We start from the raw sequence: 15,885 nt of genomic DNA, 5'->3' as shown, positions 1-15,885 counted from the left end.
TCACCATGCTTATTTCTAGGAGAACTTGAACTTGCAGAGTGCCTCACATGTTCATGTTTGCAACAGATTTACTTAGAGCTTTGTCTCACCAGTAATTGCTTTTCACCAAAGACTTCTCTCTTAAAGTTTAATTTAGGCAGTGAGGTATTTTTGACCTCACTTATAAATGTAGATATCATTATCAATACATCAGTGCTTTCACCATAAATATGAGATTGTGGCTTTTATATTGGGGTGTTCCATTAGGACTTGTCAAATATAATGGAGCCCTCTTCTATAATATCAATATTTAACAAAGCCATCAGATGCACTTAGGAGCTTACACTGTTAGCATTCATGCATAATTTTCCATTGTTTCTTTTAATGATGAAAATATAATTTTGTATTGCTATTTAGTTTTGTCAGTATTAAGTTTTTATGAATGATTGATTGCAATGGATGTTTTGTCTTAAAGTCTAATATTGGAAGATTGAAGGATTGGTCCACTTTGAGAAAATTATAGCAACTCTGAAAGGTCATAGCAGCCTACAAGCAAAATTTATATGAATATATAGAAGAATAAGTAAATACAAGGAACAAATGAGGTTTGAACCAAAATTAAGTTGCATGTAGTGTATGGTCAACATGAATGGAATCATTCAAACATGAAAATATTTGGGCCATTCAGTTCAGGGTGAATAAAATATAACAACAACCAAAAAATTAAAAAAAAACTTTCTGACATCAATTACTTAATTCAATATTCTACAGAGGATCAATTGAGTTACTTTGAAAAGCTGAAGTTTAATATAATTATATACAACTCCAGAAAAATGGGGGACACTATCCTGACTGCAGGCAATACACCAACTGTGTTGCTTTAATTACATTATTTAACTCAATCAATAAGAGGAGGGGAAAATGAATTAAGCAGCAGCAGAATGAATGAGGCTTAAGTAGTATTTGCTTAGCTGAAAATTCTACAGTACCTAGGAGCCTGATGTTATATTGGACAAAATTAGAAATACTTGTTTCTGAAAAACAGAAGAATTGGTGTGCTTCTCAAAACCACTGAAATTTTCAGGGCTTGCCTAATTTTGCCAGTCACTGCTTTTCCTACAGCCCACTATAAGAGAGAATTTTCCCACATTGTCTGGAACTAGTTCTGAAATCAGAAGTAGGGATTTTAGGAAGTACAGTACAAATGTATGAAACTCAACTTTGTGGCCAAAGACCTAAGTCTGATAATTATTGGTCTCTTTCCTGTGTCTGAGTTCAGATGCCCAATCTGTAGCCATGTTCTTACAGTTTCTTGACTTTATTTGCCTTTACACATCCTTCAAACTGGATTGTATGCTATTGTCTAGCACCACTTATGTCCCTTCCCCTGTCTTGGCTCTGTACTGCTTTCATTAAGGAATTTAGTTCCAGATGGTTAATCTTTCTAAACTGCCTTGAGCCCATTTAAGAAGTACATGCCCAGCCATATGCTGACAGAGACAGAGAGGATGTTGAAAATGATATAGTACTAAATATGGTAGACATAGTTTTGACTGTCACCTATCTTGCTTCCAGTTTTTATTTCACACATTTTTTTATTCAAGTATAGTTGTGCACAGTGTTAACCTTGGTTTCAGGTGCACAGCTTCATGATTAAACTTCTCTACAGGCTTATGTTAACCCTTGCTTCCAATTTTTGTGTATATGTTTATTGCTCCCTCTCATACACAAGGCATCTGCCTTCCTCATCATGGCAGACTTGTGGCCCAAGCTGGCCAGAGGGCCGCCATCTGCTTCAACCCAATCATGTGTCCAGGAAAGTTCACCTGATCAAGGATCAGTCTCTTCCCCGTGGACACTGGGGCATTGCCGTCTCTGTTTCTGAGATCTTAAGCCGTAAGGACCAAGTAAATCCAAAGAAGATGGAGGTAATCCTTAACAAAAGCGTAAGGAACCTTCCTGCAATATTCCGGCAACACAGAGGGAAGCCCTGCTCAGCTGAGAGAGGATGAGAAAGACTTCTCGCAGCAATCTCGTGTCTCTGAGCATTGCAGTCAGGAAAACCCAAATAGTTCCGTTTTTTCTAAAGTGAGTTTGGATAGATTTCTCCCCCGTCCCTCTCTCTCTCAGTATCTCTGCAAGTGACAGTTCTCCTCAGTGGGTCTCACCCCCATCAGTCAATCCTCTGGAGTCCTAGTTACTACCCAGTGGCTTCTTCTTCAAGATTTAGCCCCTCTAACCCCAGGGTACATCTTCCACCTTTAATTTCTGCTTTGCTTCACTTCTTCCTGTTTTTATCTCTTCCAGTAAATATACAAACTGTATCAATTCTTTGGAATCAGCTGGCATGGATTCCATTTCTCTGTATGGCCCCTGAATGATAAAAGGCAAGGTTTCTATCCCAAGTGGTTTCCAAGGAAGTAGGAAAAGTAAATCTATGGAATCTGCTGAATCAGATTTATAAGTTTCCTACATTTTCCTAAGGGTCATTTCATACCATGTCAAATATCTAAAGAAAGCACATACTTATAATTTGGCAATGTGGGTACAGGTTCCATTCCTGATGTCTGAGCAGGGTCTTAGATCCATATATCATATTTGACAAGAACCACAAACCTAATACTGCAGTTTATATATCTCAAGAAAAAAAAAAAAAGTGGGAAATTTGATTCACTCAAGATCACCAAGGCAGAAACGAAACCAGAATTTCTTAAACAAATGAATGCCTCCAACAGAGAGATATAGCGAGATTCTAATTAGCTGTGTTGAAATTTTTCTTCCTTATTTTAGAGTCAGACCAATCATTCTATTATTTTCTATGGCATGATAGAAAATGAAAAAATGTAATTCATAGACTTTGGTAGTTGGCATTTAAAATTACTTTTTATTGTCATATAACATTTGTATACTACATATAAATCAGAAGAAATTTATTGAAATTGTACCATGTTCTTTCGTTAGAGATGCTTCTATGTCATTTCCCCCTCATTTTAAATGCTATCAATTTCTAGGGGTCCCTGTAGCTCTGGTAGAGGGAGGAGAAGCAGTAGCCAGACAGCCTAGCTTCCAGAAGGCTCTGGGTGCACCTGACCCATCATCAGGATGCCCAAGGGGAAGGTCAGCTCTGCTGATGGGGCAGTGAAGGAGGAGCCTAAGAGGGTAGGTGAGGTTGTCAGCTAAATCTGCTCCTGAAAAAGTGAAAACAAAGCCAAAAAAGGCAACAGGAAAAGATTAATCTTCAGACAAAAAAAGTGCAAACAAAGGGGAAAAGGGCAGCAAGGGGAAAACAGGCTGAAGTAGCTAACCAGGAAACAAAAGAAGACTTACCTGCGGGAAATGGAGAAACTAAAAACGAGGAGAGTCCAGTCTTTGCTGAAGCAGGAGAGGAAGAGGACACGTGATTAATAATCACATATCACGTCTTGTCAGTGGTCCCTGTCTCCCTTCTTGTATAATCCAGAAGAATATTTTTATAAACTATTTTGTAAATTCAGGTTTTTAGTAGTTCTAGAAACACTTTTAAGAAGGAGGAGATCCCACCTCATCCCATTTTTTAAGAGTAAGTGCCTTTTTTTAAAGAAGTGAGATCATTTCCTCATTGTATATGTTTTGGTACACCCGGAAAATACTGGGCTATTGAATGTGGGAGGCTTTGATTGTCTTGGGTGTCACCTCCACATTCCGTAGATGGGGCAAGTTTTCTATCCTATAATACAAGCATACTAAATGGTAATTTGGAGTCAGTCGTGCATTTAATATGTCTTGAATTTTTTAAATTACTTCTATTCTCATATTGTTTTTGGTAGGATTGTTCCTTAAAAAAAAAAAACCACTCCTGATCTCGCCTCTCCCTGACAGAGTTTTGTGCACTCTGTCACATCTTAGCTGTTGTAGTCCAGTTTTCCTAGTAACTCTGTGAATGTGCTGTTCAAGATTGAAAATTTGGGGATGTCGTGTATATGATATTAAATTATAGATAGTGGGACTTGACAATGTAATAGCGTATTGACAGTTGAAGACATTGGTACCTGTTATACTATTAAGGAAAATTTACCTCCAAATTTTAAGCTGGTAGGTCACTGGAATAACTTTTAGAAAAGAATCACAGCTACATGATTTTCTTAGATTTTCAGTACATACATTAAGAATTGTGTCCAAATCAAAATGTCTGTACCAGTCCTCAGAACAACCAATAAAAACTCAATTACAAAAGAAAAAAATGCTATTTCAAGCATATATATTTATATGAAGTTAATAAATCCAGATTCATTCTCACTTTTAATTCTCTATTTCTGTCTGTCTTCTATTGTAATGTCTGCCAACACCTAGAAATTAAAGGATGAAACTAGGGAATATGAACTATTACATCTAAATAAATACTGAAATACTTAGAAGCTTAGCACATTATTCTCATTATTTCTCAAATCTGTAACTCTTATGTAACTCTGTAACTTGTTGCTTAGAATTGTTCTTCCCATACATGTCACTCAGACGGAAGACCTTTGGTCTCCCCTCACCTTATGGCCGCCCGAAGACCTCCATGGCTGATTTCATAGAAATCCAGTAATAAAATTAATCTCAAGGATAAATTCACAACCTCATTCTGAGATCAGAAATATGACCTTTAAGAAGACAAAGTGACTTACTAATTTATATGGAAAATTAGTATGAGAATTGAGGTTAGAATTCTATTTTATGTGCCTTTTTACTACTCAGGGAGAAAAAAAAATACACTTAAAATCCTGACATACTCTTTTCTCCCCATCCACCATCACCTGCTTTATGATATGACAAATTTAAGATCAAATGTAATGTTTAGTTTAGAAGATGTTGGAAAATTTTGTGCTTGAAGTAAAGTACAAATATTAGTTGACACTTTCTTTTGTTTAAAAGAAGCGCCAACCATAAGGGAGTCTTCTTCATGTTGCATAATTGCTTAATATCTTTAAATGTTATATTCCTAGAATCTGGAAGATTTTTATTGTGTTATAGATATTTAATAAATATTTGTTGAATAGGGGAACCTGGGTGGCTCAGTGGGTTAAGCATTTGACTTGATTTCAGCTCAGTGATGATGGTCTCAGGGTTGTGAGGTCTAGACCCCTTTAGGGCTCTACAACCAATAGGGGGTCTGCTTGGGATTCTGTCTCTCCTTCTACTCTTTCCTCCATTCACTCATGCACTCTCTCTCTAAAAAATAAACCTTTAAAATATACATATTTATTGAATAAACAAAATAATTATGTGTATTCAGTTGATCTCCCTGAAAATAAAGTGTGAGTAAAGAAATTGGATTGGGAAAAGCTTCTGGGAGTCACATCTGCATGGGCATGAGGAAGGCAGGGTTGGACAGACAGCTGATCTGCTCCGTGGTTACTACTGAGGCGTCAGGCAATCCTGCAGGGAACTCTGCAGCTAAGATTGTCCTACATTCAGAGAAGGGGTCAGGCCATGTGTCCCTGTGGGTTACTGGCCATCAACTACCACCTGGGAGGAAGGACAAGATTGGGTGAGGCTGCAAAGAGAGCCATCAGCCACTAATATTCTGTGTTGGGGCACGAGTGAGCCAGCCCTGAAGGGAAAATTCTGTCTGTATGACCACAGGATGTGTTCCCATTTAACCTCCTTCATGTTTAGAGTCTTTCTAACTAAACAAAATAAAATCACAACCTAAACTCAGGGTATCTGTTCTTTTGGTCCCAAGCAGCTCCGAGCTAGTTCTTACAAGTTAGTAATGACACTCTTGTGCTTGAACACATGGGGACTGGAGCAAGAGGTACAGAATGGCCAGGTTCCCAAGTCCTAGAGCACTGTGTGGGGGAGGTACAGAGCTTTTACCCACATCAGCTCAGGGCATGCTGAAAGTCTATGGTTCTATTTGCAAGCAACATTTAATCACCCATTATGATATTTTGAATTGCTACATGAAGGGCACGGAAGGTGACCAATGTTGAATGCAATATGAATCCTGTCCACAGTACACAGGTACTGGGGGGCGTACAGTCAGCTCCTCATTCTTTAAAAGTGTCCCACTTGAGCCCTTGCTACAGATTTGAATTCTTGCCCCTGTACCCCCACCCAGCACGTGACTGCCGTTTTAGCCATATAGATCCTGTTAGAGATGGAATCTACCCAGGTTTCCAAGTGGTGTGCACAGCTCTCTTCTAAATTGTTTAGTTGCTGCTGTTGCCGCTGCTGCTGCTGTTGTTTTAATATTAGGGCAGTTTAAAAAGACAACTTCTTCATTTGTTTGCTTTTGTTCCAGTATTAAAAAACAATATGTTTTATTTAATAGTAAAGTAATATTTGGAAAAAAGTTACAGAAAAGCTTTAACTGAACGCTAGATTTTGGGAATTATTGTAATAATTTTAAATATTGGCTGATTCAATACTAAAAACATATGTGAAAGGTATATGTTATTATTTGCATTCTATACATAAGGACTCTGGGATAAATTACCCCCATATAGTCAGTTTGCTAATAAGTAGAGTATTGGGGAAAAGAAAAAACACTTCTTTCTAATTTTCTAACTTTTTATTAGAATTTTTTATTCTAATCTTTCTAATTTTCTTGTTTTCTTATTTTTACTGCCTCAGAATACAGTCCCTGATCTAATACTGGTCAGCAACCCTTTATCCTAGACATTTGGATACCTTTCGGAATTCTTTGATTCTTATGAGGGCATTATACTATATAAGCATTATATAAAATTCTAATAATCCCTTGATCGTGTCTGGGCCAGCACCCTTTAATCATACACATTGTTATTTCTACAATGAAAGGCAGACATGCTCACATTATGTGGGATAAAGAAAGGCAGAAGAGGATAAATCAGGCCAGCTTGTATTCACTTTCTTTTCTTTTATTATTTTATTTTATTTTGTTATTTGATTTCATTTCATTTTTTAATGATATGAATTCTGTTTTTAGGACTTTGGGATTTTGTAATTATAAATAAGGAATTTGGGCCCAGACTTCTGTGGATTTTCAGAATTTATAGGTTGTGAACCCCAACTGGAGAAAGGAGAGACTGTCACTTCGGCAGAACCTCCCAGGTTGTAATATTAGACATTCATTGTCCTAACCCAGGATTTAGGATATTCTCAACCTCAGCACTATTGACATTTCAGCCCAACTTGTCCTTGTGTTGAGGGTCTGCCCATTGCATCGTGAGATATTTGCCTCTGCCTGTCGATGCTGATTGTGCACCTGCCTTGTGATCAGTGATGATTTTCCAGATTTTGCCGGGTATTCTCTGGGGGAAGATTGTCCCCGGTGGATAACATAATGCAAAAATGCATTTTTTTTAATGATACTGCCATCTTCTTTTAAAATTTCCCCATTACTACGCATTTTTGTTTCTTTTCTGATATTAAGCAACTGTACCCTCAGATTGAGATGTTTCATTTTATTTTTACTAATGTGGACATGCATGTTTTCTTGCACATATGGTGTTTAGAAATTTGTGAACATTTAAACAGAGTTAAATCATTAACGTGATTGACAAAAAAACGAATTAAAAGGAGGGGGAAAATCCAAAGCTAGATTTGTAGGGAAATGTAAACCACATTTCCTACATGCTGGACTGAGTGCTATTATTATGCAATAACTCATTTAAAAATTGTAATAACCTCATATTTTTGTGAACGTGACATGTTTCATTTTGCACATGAAAGACTCATGTCTGAGGAAGTTTAAATAGGTAGCTTGATGTTACACAAATAGATGCTCAATTTGAAAGTTGAATTTTCTAAGCTGGAGTATAAGTTACGACAAATGCCTTTGTCTTAGCTCGGTCATTTTACCTAGCTGTACAGTTTTATAATCAGGAGTCAGATGAAACATGGGACAATTCTCTGAAAGGCTCTGACATGCGCCTGTCTACTTGGTACAACCTCCCCTTGGGACTCATTGTTCTGTTACCATACATTATTTTTTCTTGTTCTTGTGCTGCTCATTAAGTGAAACTACATAGCACGCACTGTATATTTTCTCACTTATTTTACTCATTGGTAAATTTGCTTATTAATAAAAATATTTATGTCATTCTATATTTCAGTATATTACTATGCTCTTCCATCATATGAATATAATTTACCATTTTACAGTTGGTATGTTTGGATTATTTCCATTTGGAGGCTATTACGAACAAAGCTGGCATGAACATTCTTGTACTTTGTACATCTTGTCTTTTTATGTGCATCATCAGTCATTTCGTTGCATATTATATACCCAGGAGTAGAATTGCTGGTCTATAGTTTGTGCTCATGCTTGGCTTCAATAGACACTACTCAGTTTTCCAGATGCTTCTACCTACCCATGAGAAATATATGAGAGTTTCCATTGTTCTATATCCTAGATACTGTCAATCTTCTAAATTTCAGTTATTATGGTAGGATTAGTTGATATTTCATTATAATTTTTAATTTCCACTTGTATGATGAATGAGTTTTAAAACTTCTCATATGTTAATGGATATTTGAATATTCTTTTTGGTAAAACCTTTTGCTCATTTTAACTAGTTTACCTCTTTATTGTTGGTTTGAAACTGTCCTATATTTTGGCCAATATGAGTATATTAAATAAATATATTACAAACATATTATCCCATCTGAGGCCTGACTTCTCACCCACTTTATGGAATTTTTATGAGAGAAAGTTTTTATTTTAAAGTTAAACTATCCATTTTTTTTTCTTGTATACAAAGTGTTTTTTGAGTTCTATTTAATAAGTCTACCTTGATCATGAAGCTATTTTCCTGGTTGGTTTTTTTTTTTTTTTTTGCTTCCAGAAACTTCAAACTATTTATTCTTGCTTTCAGTTACATGGTCCATCTCAAGTTAAATTTTGTTGATTTTCTAAAAAATGATTTAAGTGATCCAACACCATTCATTGAGAATACCATACTTTCTGAACTGAAATAAAGGCATAAACTGAATTTATAAAATCATGTTAACTGATGTGAGATTTATAAAATCATGTTAACTGATGTGAGAAGATCTCTTTCTGGACCCTCTTAGTCTGTCTTCTGGCCTGTTTGTTGATAGCCATTACTCTTAAATTCTGGATCTTTACAGAAAGCCTTATTATCTTAATAAGTTATGTAGGTTTCACCTTAAGGATATTCATAGCTATTGTCAGACCTTTGTACTTCCATGTAGATTTGATTTTATTTTTTAAAGATTTTATTTATTTATTTGAGAGAGAGAGAGCGCGAGCATGAGCTGGGGAAAGAGCAGATGGAGCCGGACAAGTAGACTCCCCACTGAGTATGGAGCCTGACTCAGGACTTCACCCTAGGAGCCCGAGATCATGAAATCAAGAGTTGGCCGCTTAACTGAATGAACCCCCCAGGCACCCCACTTCTATGTACATTTAAATTTCTCAGAACCCTTAGTATAATTTCAGTGCCATTGCATCAATTTCATAGATAAATTTGGAAGAATTTGCATATATCAAGTTTTGTGATCTACGGGTTACTACTTAGCTCTCACTATTTAGGTGTTCTTTAATCCCTTTGAAGAATATCTTACAATTTAGGGGTACCTGGGTAGCTCAGTAGGTTAAGCATCTTCCTTTGGCTCAGGTCATGATCTCAGGGTCCTGGGATCAAGACCCGCATGGGGGTCCTTGCTCAGTGGGGTGCCTGCTTCTGCCTCACTCTCTGCCCCTCCCCCCCACCTGCTCATGCTCTCTCTCTCTCTCTCTCTCTAAAAAAAAATCTTACAATTTATAATGTGTTAGTCTTGCACATGCTTTAGTTGATTTATTTCATAAACTGTCTTTTGTATTGCATTCCCTGTCTTGCTAGTATATAAAAATATAATTGATCATTTTTGTACTGACTTTGTTTCCAGGGAGAACTTTAAGATAAAATGACTTTCGTTATGATTTCAGCTGGGGGCTTCGGTACAATGTTGGGTTGAGATGGTGGTAGTGCTCATCCATGTTTTATACTGAACCGTGAGGGAAAAGCTTGCAAAAACCTCATTGTTAGATATGGTGTTAACAAGTTCTATGTGAGATTGAGAATATTCCCTTTTATTCCTCATTTGCTGAGAATTTAATCAAGAAATAATTTTTAAAAAAATTTTTTAAAAAGATTTATTTGTTTTATACTGAACCGTGAGGGAAAAGCTTGCAAAAACGTCATTGTTAGACATGGTGTTAACAAGTTCTATGTGAGATTGAGAATATTCCCTTTTATTCCTCATTTGCTGAGAATTTAGTCAAGAAATAATTTTTTTTTAATTTTTAAAAAGATTTATTTATTGTGGAGGAGAGAGGGGCAGAGAACAGTGAGACAAACAGACTTCCCACTGACCAAGGAGCCCGACACCAGGCTCAATCCCAAAACACTGAAATAATGACCTGAGTGAAAAATCAAAAATTAGACACTTAACCAACTGAGCCACCCAGGTACCCCAAGAAATATATTTTGGTAAATTTTATGAAATTGTTTTTTGTATTTATTGAAATGACCATTTTACCTTCATTCTGATAATATAATAAATTATATTCATTTATTTTCAAATATTAAATATTTTTAATTATTTAATTAAATTATTAAATAATCTCTATACGTTTGGAGTGACTCCCATTACTCAAAGCTATTTCCCCATTATTACGTATGTAAATGTATTCCATTTGTTGACATTCTGCTTAGAATTCTTGTATCTGTGTGCATGGGAAATACTGATTGCTAATTTTCTTTAATTGGAATGTCCTTCTAAGGTTTTGGTATAACACTTTCCTGGTCTTATAAAGTGTGTTTGAAAATATTCCCTGTCTTTACTCTCTTCTGCAGTTTTCACGCAAGATAGTTATTCTCTCAAAAATTTTTGAGAATTCACCAATCTTCTCAGGGAGAAACTACAAAAGAAGTAGTTTTTAAGGGATACCTCATTCAAAGCGTGTCCCTCTCTGGGGATGTGTCTCTATTCCTGTTTACAAATACTTTTTCCATGTCTGTTACTACCAGGTGTGCTCATAGACACTGTGGGTTAAGTCTGGACAATGACTGTAAGAAGAATATACCATTTTTAGGGGCGCCTGGGTGGCTCAGTGGGTTAAGCCGCTGCCTTCGGCTCAGGTCATGATCTCAGGGTCCTGGGATCGAGTCCCACATCGGGCTCTCTGCTCAGCAAGAAGCCTGCTTCCCTCTCTCTCTCTCTCTCTGCCTTCCTCTCCGTCTACTTGTGATCTCTCTCTGTCAAATAAATAAATAAAAATCTTAAAAAAAAAAAAAAAAGAATATACCATTTTTGTCCCCATTTTGCAGATGAAGGAACTGAGCTTCAATTTATCTCTGGTCTCAAATAAGCAGAGAGAGGGACTAAATGTTCAGGCAAGGTGTCAGACTCCAAATTCATGATGTTTTCCATTTTATATATCACCTCCTACTTCCCTCCTGAATAACTACTGTTTTAAGATTTTTCTCATACTGTTGACAAAGTATCCTAGATGATTTAGGTGCCTATTCTAAATCCACTGATATTTTAGAGGAAATTTGTTAAGAAATACAGCAAGTGACAGTGCTCTTTTAATTTCATGACCCCCTTTACCCTGACATCTGTGTGGTCAAGTGTTTTGTCATTATCACTATGATGTTCACGGTTGACTTAACTTTTTAATGCAGTCTATATGGATTTCTGTGTTTTTTTAAGTCATTTTTAAAATTTATTTGATATTACTGTTCAGTTTGAGGTTAGATTTAGCATGTAGTTGTCTAGAAAATGTTTCCATATTTTTTTAAGTTTTCTCATTAAAAGAGAAAGTACTATAAGGAAAAGTATTCTGAGGGAGGAGTAGAAGAAAAAGCTATAGTGTATGTAATGCTTAATTTTTTAATGTGATAAACTACTGCTAAAACATTTTTTATTAACACATAATGTATTATTTGCTTCAGGGGGACAGGTCTGTGAATTATCAGTCTTACACAATTCACAGCAATCACCATAGCACATGGCCTTGTTAAGACTAAACAAACACATGCTCTTTCTCTCTCTCTGTCTCTCTCCCTCTCCTCTTCCATTTCTATAGTCTAAGAATTGAAATTAGTTGTGAAGAGAAGGATGATTGAGAGCTAAAGACATTCGTATAGAAATTCAGTTAGATATTCCCCATGCTGTTAATTTATAAGAGTGTGAGTTTTATTGAACTTTTTGTTGGTAACAGAAGGAGAGTTAAAGTGTCACTGGGACACACATTTCTCAAAGATATTTTATGTTACCTCAGTACATGAATTAAAGGCAGCACTGGATTAACATATTGCCCCTTCTTTGGACACCCGGAGAGTGAGTTTTCAGTTCTTTAAAAGATAAATGGATCCTGGGTAAAGTTAGTAACAGATTTTTTATTCATTTAACCTTGGTACAGCACAAAGTGTTGAATAGAATATAAATAACATAGAAAGTTCTGGGCTTATTTCCAACAAAATTTTGGCAATAATGGTCAGTCACCATGAACACCCATTCTCCCCCATCCCCAGGAAACCTCATTTTACCACAGGCTACTACGTACCTATCTCTATTTTTGCAGTTATAGCCATTGGCAAATTTCCAAAGAGGAAGGGAGACCAGACAAACATGCACTGATGAACACAATCAAGGTATTGTGCTAGTGAATGTGATATCTATCTTGGGGTTTTCCCATACTTTTATATGGGCAGTTATACCAAAATACCGCGCATGCTATGTTAAACCCATTTTTGAATCACACTGTGTAGAATCATGGAGTGGGTGAGCCTTGGCTGCGGCAGGAAGCAGTAAATAAGCCAAAGCCCAAATGTCGCACACGGGCGCTCCCCTGGATGTTGCCTTAGAAATGAGTACACAAGCACGTCCTGGCAGAAACCTGGCAGACCTAAATGACAAGAAAAGCTCTTGCCTGAGATCCCCTTTTAGAAATTTGTGCACGAGCCTTCTACAGAATGCCACATATATCCATCAGCAGGGGTGAGAATTTATATGGGAAGCAAGACAGATGGCGATGCCCAAAACAGTGTCCAACAATCGTGTGCTTCTGTATCCAGGCAGGCATTCTAGATCTTGGCACTAGAAGAAGCTGGCAAGGACTGCTACTTGGCCTACCGCTACTAAAGTCTGATACTCCTAAACTAATGGCTGTTTCTTCAAATTGTGAGTAAATTAATGCTAATCAGGCAGTGAAATTTGGCTGGAAATATTTCTCTAATCCAGTATCAGAAGCCGCTGCTGAATTGCAATACTTGTTTTCTGTGTGTCTTTTCACATATGTGCCGTGCTCAGGATTTCTTTATTTGTCTGATTCAGCTCTGACATATAAAATACTTGGAAGCTGCCACTCACATCTTTAAAGCAAGAAAACACCAAGCAAACTGAAAATCGATGACCATTCCCGGACACATAAGAGAACTGAGATTGCAAGGTAAAGCATTACTTTGGAGGCACAGGGCAATCCAGGAAGTTAGAGCTGAGATCCAGTCACCAAAACCAGAAGCTGTTGAAGCCATGGAACAATGCATAAATGGTAAATTTGATGACTTGTTGGAGACGGATTGTCTCAGAAGCTCCTGGGGTTGGGGTCTTGGGAGCTGGCCCACACTTCTGTAGGTTTTATCTCTAGGGACCCTGCTAGGTTTCTGCAGAGAAGAGACTAGAGAAGTCGCTAACTGGCTCTGCAAGGAGGAGGGGGAGGGTAAAAACTGAAACACACCACGTGTTCTCCATAACAAAGACTCAGTCTTTAGGGAAAAACATTTAAGGGAGGCTTATCCCAGCTGCAGAGAAGAGACAGTGCTTCTGCTCCAGCTCCTCCTAAACTTCCTCCTTCAACAAAGAGGGCTGAGGAGAAAGAGAAACACTAGTGAAGGTCACAGCCCAGAGGCCCATTATAAGACTTACATCTGGGGTGCCTGGGTGGCTCAGGCGGTTAGTTAAGCTTCTGCCTTCAGCTCAGATCATGAGCAGCTCTTACTGCTCCCAGATCAGCAGGGAGTCTGCTTCTCCCTCTCCCACTGCCAGCCGCCCTCCCCGACACTCCCCCATACTCTCTCTCTAGTAAATGAAGAATAAAATCTTTTATTTTGAAGATTTTATTTGTTTATTTGACATACAGAGAGAAATCACAAGCAGGCAGAGAGAGAGGGGGAAGCAGGCTCCCCGCTGAGCAAAGAACCCGATGCAGGACTCGGTGCCAGGACCGAGACCATGACCAGAGCTGAAGGCAGGGGCTCAACCCACTGAGCCACCCAGGTGACCTGAAAAATAAAATCTCTAAAAAAATTAAGACTTAGATCTGATCCTAAAATTATAGAACTCTCCCCTCCCTCCATCTTAAAACCTGTCCAAGAGGGATGCAGTGTAATGACAGCGGATTACAGTGGCGAGAGCTGCACAACACGGATTCTCTCTGAGAAAAAGAACTTAGGGGGCCCCAAAGTTGACAGCGTGGATAGAAACAAGAACACTTGAGGAATTTGATATCACTGGTACCTAGCACTACAGCAAAGAGTAAACAAATCCCAGGTCCTAGCCAGAATGTACAAAACTTCATGATATAGGCTTGTTTACTTCAGTTCCTATCACCTGATAAATCATGTTCAGCTTTAAACAATAAATTACAGGACATACTGAAATGAAAGACAATTTGAGGAGACAATACAACATCAGAAGCAGACTTGGAGGTGGCACCTGAGTGGCTCAGGTGTTTAAACATTTGCTTTTAGCTCAGGTCATGATCTCGGGATCATGGGATCCAGCCCCATGTTGGCTCTCTGCTCAACAGGGAGTCCGCGTCTCCCTCTCACTCTACCCTTATCTTTTTCCTTTCTCTCCTTCTCTCTCTCTCTCAAATAAATAAATAAAATCTTAAAAAAAAAAAAAGCAGACTTAGATATGACACAGATGTTGGAATTGTCAGACTGGTATTTAAAAATTTAAAATACCCCTGATTAACATGTTAAGGGTATGTAAGAGAACATACACAAAATTGGAATACCCAAAAGGGATAGTAGGAGAGAATGAAGCAGAGAAAAATATATGAAGTAATCATGACTGGAAACTTTACAAATTAATGACAGACACAAAAAACAGAGTCAGAAAGCTCAGGAAACACAAAGCAGGAAAAATAAAAGGAATATACTCCTACATATGTCATATGAGAAAAATGAAAATGAAAACACAGCACATCAGAGCTTATAGGATTTAGCAAAAGCAGGTCCAAGGAGGAAGTGTATAGTGATGAACACCTACATTAAGAAAAAAGAAAATCTCAAATAAGCAACTGAACATTGCATATTAAGGAAGAGTAAAAATAAGAAACTAAATCCAACTTTACAGAGGAAAGAAAATAACAAAAATCGGAGTAGAAATAAATGAAATTGAGACCAGTAAACAGTAGGAAAAATTAAAACCAATAGCTGTTTTTGTTTTGAAAATATAAACGAAGCTGAGAAACTGTTAGCAAGACTTAATAAGAAAAAAAGAGAACTCAAATATATAAAATCAGAATGAAGGAGAAGCATTATAACTGATACCACAGAAATAAAAATGAAAATACAGATAAGCAATTTTATGCCAACAAACAGAGCAACCTACAAATAATGGATAAATTCGTAGAAACATACAACCTACCAACACTTACTCATGAATAAATATAAAATCTGAACAGCACAAAAATGAGTAAGAAACTGAATCAGTAATAAAAAAATTCCCACTCCAATCCCCCCCCTTCATTTTCTCCTTCCTTCTCCTGATGTTCTCCATGCTATTCCTTATGTTCTACAAATAAGTGAAACCATATGATAACTGACTTTCTCTGTTTGACTTATTTCATAAGACAGACCATGAGAGACTATGGACTCTGAGAAACAAATGGAGTTTTAGAGGGGAGGGGATGGGGAGATGGCTTAGCATGGTGATGGG

General features: G+C 37.3%; 1 pseudogene; it reads left to right on the top strand.

The window, feature by feature from the left end:
• The first annotated feature begins 3,081 nt into the window (after nt 1–3,081).
• On the top strand, nt 3,082–3,380 carry LOC125093947 (non-histone chromosomal protein HMG-14-like; annotated as a pseudogene).
• Nucleotides 3,381–15,885: the final 12,505 nt, after the last annotated feature.

The sequence above is a fragment of the Lutra lutra genome, chromosome 2 (genome assembly GCF_902655055.1).
Source record: "Lutra lutra chromosome 2, mLutLut1.2, whole genome shotgun sequence".
In the NCBI taxonomy this organism is placed as follows: domain Eukaryota; kingdom Metazoa; phylum Chordata; class Mammalia; order Carnivora; family Mustelidae; genus Lutra; species Lutra lutra.
Note: the sequence above shows the minus strand (reverse complement) of the source record. Positions and strands in the feature narration are given on the sequence as shown.